This window comes from Rhinatrema bivittatum, chromosome 11 (assembly GCF_901001135.1).
Source record: "Rhinatrema bivittatum chromosome 11, aRhiBiv1.1, whole genome shotgun sequence".
NCBI lineage: Eukaryota > Metazoa > Chordata > Amphibia > Gymnophiona > Rhinatrematidae > Rhinatrema > Rhinatrema bivittatum.
Genome location: NC_042625.1, coordinates 65542176 through 65548184, shown reverse-complemented (window position 1 = coordinate 65548184; position 6009 = coordinate 65542176).

Sequence of the window (6009 nt, the reverse complement as noted above, 5' to 3'; positions counted from 1 at the left end):
AGGGGAGGGGGCGTGCGCAGTGGCTAAAAGGAAAGGGCCAATAAAGTTATGTGAATCTGACAGCGAAGAGGAAACTGCTGCCTGGAGCAGCGATGGCCGGAAGAAGAGAGGAAGGCCCAGATCAATGGCCTTGCGGGCTAAGGAAAGTGAAAAAGAGACAAGAGATGCAATAGTGAGGAGGGGTGTATATAAAGCATGAGGATAGATGAGTATGCGCCCCATCCATTCTGCCAGTCTGCATCAAACTCAAAGTATTCCCCCCCAAAAAAAGAATAAGCAGGGGGGAAAAAGTCTCTAATCGTGGGGGAAAGTGGTGAAATAGCAGCTGTAGCAACAAAATATATGGTATCCTGCCACCAGGCCAGAATCGAAACCTGACTATAGACAATTCGGTCCAGCACCAAAACCCGAGCCAGGTCCTTGATGATATTTACAGTGCCTGAATTTAATCTGCTTTGAAATGTCTGAAAAGTGGAATATAAATCAATGAAAAAATGCTGCACTTTCAGTGACATAATATTTTCCTTTTTTTTCTTACCCCTTTGTTTTAAATCATTCTGCATATTACCTTGGTAACACATGTAAAATTGTCATGCCAACAACAAAATTGAATCACAGCTTTTTGGTCCCTTTCACTGAGATCCCTTGTGCTTTTCCCATGCTCTATAAGACTTTCCTCCTAAAAGAGCCATTCCATCCCCATGTTCACTTTTATTACCCTTCTTTGTACCTTTTCTAGTTCCACTATATCTTTTTTTGAGATGAGCCAACCAGAACTGCAAACAATACTTAAGGTTCAATTGCACTATAAATTTTATTAAAGAGGCATTATGATATTCTCGGTTTTATTCTTCATTCCTTTCTGGATTTTTGACTGCTGCTCAAACAAGTCGGAGGAAGTACACAAAAACAGTATTTTCTGCTTTTCTGTACACTTTTTGGGCTCCTCCAAAATTAATGCCTGCTTGGGGCAGATGTTAATTTTGGCGAGTAAAAATGTGCGTATTGTGCACACAATTTTTTTTTGCATCGGGGGAATAGATAATAGCCTCATCAACATGCATTTATATGTGATGAGCACTATTACCTACACACACGATTGGACGCATGTTTTGAATGCACTAACCCCCATTTTGCATCGAGGGTTATGGATTCGTGTTGAGCACTGCGACCAGCGCATTGTATTGCATCGGCCTATTTGTGCAGAGTGAAATCTAGCTTATGGCCAATATGGCCTTGAATCCCCCTAAAGCTATCTTCTCCTGCCCCCCCACCAGCTGGCAAAAGGGAGCCAGTATCTCCACAGACAGGCCCCCTTTCCCACACCACAGTGCCAACAGATGGGAACAGTTGACTGCATAAAGGCCACACTGTGGTCAAAGAAACAGAAGCAGGCCAATGCAATACCGTGCGCTCAGGTTATCGCACTGGTTAACTCACGGTTGGAAGTGGTAGATCTTGCCAGGGGAGTTGCCTGGTGAATACCATCCTTTTTTTTCTTACCACACCTACACAGAGTGAACCTGCATCAGGGAGTTATTTACTCCCATTTTGTGTGTATGGGAAAAAATGCCTAGTAAATAGGGCCCTAAGCTTGTAGATGAAGCAGTGGAGGATGAAGTGACTTGCCCAAGGTCACAAGATTAGTAAATACCAGAGCAATCCTCCCTCCCCCCCCTTATGAAGGCTTCTTATGCTCCAACAAAAAAAAAAACAGATGAGTCTCTTTCAGCATAGCTACTTCCTAGGCCACAGTCGTATTAACCAAAGTCATTCGTTTGGACAGGATTTAATTAAGCCATTTCTAAAAGAACCTGTGTATCAAAATAACTTGAAAATGTATCCATAGACTTAAACGTTTGTGGCACATCGAAGATTTTTTTTTTAATCAAAGTAACCTGCTAAATCTTATGGATCTGGGCCCACAGTTGTGATTGGTGAGGGGTGTCCTGCCTGCTTATTTTTAAATCCCATTTCAGTAAGTTCGCAGGTTGTTTGGAAATACCAGTAAAGAAAGAATATTAATAATTTCTTTATACCTTCTAACCTGGAGGTGGGGAAAGCATGCTAGAAGCTGGACCATCAGGCTCCATATCCCACATTCACCTCTTGCCATGCCATCTTCAAAGAGTTGCTTATCTCTCTGTGCTTGCCTTGTGACGTTCACCCACATGACCTCCTTGCCCATAAACTTCTGTTGTGCCTTCTTTTATTTATTTGTTTGTTTGTTTGTTTGTTTGCTTATTTATTTATGTGTTTTATATACCTTCATTCTATGCGAAAATCACTAGTTCATAATGGTGTACAGGTTTCTTTTAAGGCAGGAAGTCTGTGCCACGTTAATTTGATGTGCATGCAAAGTGCACAATATAATAATTACTATTACAGGCACTGTGGTAAATGAGACTGTTTCTTGTATCCATTAGTGAAAAACACCACCTTACCTCTTAGGTATCCATGCACATCAAACCACTTCCATTCTTCTGGATTTGTTTGGGTGAGAGTGAACAGTGTGAACAGGGCTTATATGATGCCCCTTCACCCCCTCCCCCACTGCCCCTAGCCACTCATGCTGGCTTTTTCACAGTTCAGTGCTAGCCATTCTGGACAGGGGGGGGGGGGTTTGCACATCTGAGTCCCCCTGCAGATGGACCGTGCAGGGGGGACTTACATGTGCTAGTTTGAGCACTTAGCTCCTGAAGCATTATAAACACCTCCTACTGACAATGGCCTCATGGCTGTGCCAACACTACCTTCATGCCACTAGATTTGTCCTGGGTGCGAGGGTTGCTGGCTGCAGGGAGTATTAGTGTTGATTTTCCAAAGAAGAGACCTCATCTCTATGCATGCAGAGGGTCAATAGCAGAAGTGGATCAGCCTCTTTGGGGGCGCCCTTGGTCAGTTGGCAGCCCTATAGAGTCTGCATGGAGTGGCAGTTGCTGTTGCCCTTAACAGAAGACTTGGGGTGGGACACAAGGGGCAACAGTAGCTACTACTCTTAATAAATGGCTTGGGGGTAGCCTGTACAGTGCAACAGTGCTACTACTATAAAACTAACCAAAAAATAAAAAATAGATAAAAACATAAAAAATTGTTGGGCAGACTAGATGTGACCATTTTGCTCCTTATCACTATGTTACAATTCTAATCCCAACTGTACCTCCTCTGTTTATTTGGCAGTAAATCTAAAGGTAGAGGACTATCTAAATTTTCTTAGTAACCTTGTGTAATCAGCACACCCTAGCAATGAGGACCAGAATACTTAGATTAACTTAGATGGGCCAGTTGGCCTTTAGAAACATAGAACATGATGGCAGAAAAGGACCAAATGGTCCATCCAGTCTGCCCAGCAAGCTTAGGGTAGCACCTGCTGCACCATACAAGTCACTCTCTTACTTAGTTTCCCAAACTGTCAAAGTCAGGGCCCTTGTTGGCTGCTGTTTGAGTCCAGTTCCCTGTTACCTCTTGCCATTGAGGCATAGAACAATATTGGAGTTGCATCCAAAGAATCAGGCATGTTGGTTAAGGCTAGTAACCGCCACACCAGCATGTTACCCCATGCTTCTTTGTTTTCCCAGACCGTAAAATCCAATGTCCATGTTGGTTGCTGTCTGAATTCCCTTTTCCTCTTTTCCCCCTGCCGTAAAAGCAGAGAGCAATAACGGAGTTGCATCAACATACAAAGGCTTATTGGTTAAGTTTAGTAACTGCCACACCAGCAGGTTACCCCCATACACTCTTTTTTTCATTTCCATCCTATAGCCTTTAAGGATCCACAATGTTTATCCCATGCCCCTTTGAAATCTTTCACCATTTTCATCTTCATCACCTCTTCCAGAAGGGCATTCCAGGCATCCATCACTCTCTCCATGAAGAAATATTTCCTGACGTTGGTTCTGAGTCGTCCTCCCTGGAGTTTCATTACGTGACCCCTAGTTCTACTGGTTTCTCTCCAACGGAAAATTTTGTTGATTGTGCATCATTAAAAGCTTTCAGGTATCTGAAGGTCTGTATCATATCTCCCCTGCACCTCTCCTCCAGGGTAAATATATTTAGGTCCTTCAACCTCTCCTCATAAGTCATTTGATGGAGACCCTCCACCATTTTGGTTGCCTTTCTCTGCACCGTTTCCATCCTGCCTCTGTCCCTTTTGAGATACAGTCTCCAAAACTGAACACAGTATTCCAGGCGAGGCCTCACCACGGACCTGTACAAGGGCTTTATCACCTCTTTTTTTTTTTTTTTAATTTAATAGTTATTCCTCTCGCTATGCAGCCCAGCATTCTTCTGGCTGTAGCTATCGCCTTGTCACATTGCTTTGCCATTTTCAAATTGCTAGACACTATCACCCCAAAGTCCCTCTCTTTCTCCGTGCACAACAGCCCTTCTCCCCCCAAGACGTATAGTTCTTTTGGATTATCACACCCCAGATGCATGATATTTATTACATTACTGTTTGTTATTTAGCATCACCCCTTCCATTCTGGACAGGATAGCTGCAAGAGAAGGGCAAGAAGGGGCAAGGGCATTGTTAGCTATGGGCATATGGGGCCCGTGCCCTGAATCTTAGCCACCGCCCATGAATATAGCCTGTAACAAACTTGTTCAGTTTTGGACTCCAATATGGAGACAAGGCTTCCCCCATTCCTGGCTTCAGTTGCAATCAGGAAGCAGCTCTGTTGGGTCCCTGCCTGCAGCTTGTGTGCGCCATACTCCAGAAGCTCCACATGCATGGCTTACTTGTCTGCCATCAATACATGAGGGAATAATTTGCCCTGCACAGGCAGCAACAGGACCTGCACTGGAGACAGTGGAAAGCAAAACCCCCAAGCACTCAGGAGTCCTGCAGGGTAGAGAGTACAGATGCTAAGCCTGAGTCACAGACTGGTATGGCTTGTGCTATGTGGGTCTCTGCCCCCAGCCAGTCCCATTTTTCAACTGTGACAAAACCCAGCAGCTGTAACTGCACCCAGAGAAGACTGAATACCACCAACAGGAGGCAAACGAGAGAATATTGGGCTGATTTCAGAGGGGAGGAGGCAGCAGAGGTAAGAAGCACTGCTTGCCGGTTCCTTCTTGCATACTGAAAGCCAAACAGAGGAGGGGAAAACAAAGAAATGGGGGCGGGCGGAAATGGAAGGTTGTGATGCTAGGGGGTGGGAGTAGAAGGAAGGGAAGATAGTTGATGGCAAGGGGTGAAGAGGAAGGAAGAGAAAGTGATGAGGCGGGTGTGGTGGGTGAGGGAAAGGGAAGACAAGCTGTTGACAAAAATGTCTATATTTTAGTAGGATCTTTCTCAGAGAGGAGTTGAGGTTGTTTAGTTTATTATCAAAAATCAATGGAGGGGCTAGGGACAGGCTTTATAGGCCCATGTCCCAGAAGGGCAACAGCTCTGGGTGCCAAGCCTGGAAGGGTGGGAGAAAGGAGGGGGTAAGGAAAAAAGGAGGCGTGCTACATCACCCTTTTGAGTTATTGTGTGTCTGGGAACATACGAGACTAACAGGGAAGTGGGGTGAGAGGTGCTAATTACTGAAAGCAATTCTTGCCTGGGATGTGGTTTTGTCTAGTGACTGTCCTGTACCTTGCTTTCATTGCCATTTGTCTGAAAGAGCACCCTGAAGACAATGCAAGATCACTTTATTTCTGATTCTGTGGAAGGGATACTCCAATCCATAGTTGGCAAGTTAAAATCTCCCAACAACTCCTCTTTCATTCCCATCTTTTGGACGTCTTTGACTATATCTCTGTTCCTACATGAAATCCCAGAGCCTAGAGAATTAAACATTTTAGTGAACATTCTCCTGTAAGATTAAAATAAAACCATATACCTACTTTTCTATATAGCACCTTGATGGTTACCACGCAAGCTGGGCTAACAGGCACGAGCCCCGTGTGACTTTTACCTGCAGAGATTTCTAGCCTTCGAACCAGGTATTAGCTCTAGGCTCCGCCCTCAGGCCCGCCCAGACCGAATTAAAAAAAAAAAGTGAAGCTAGAGGAGGAGCCAGC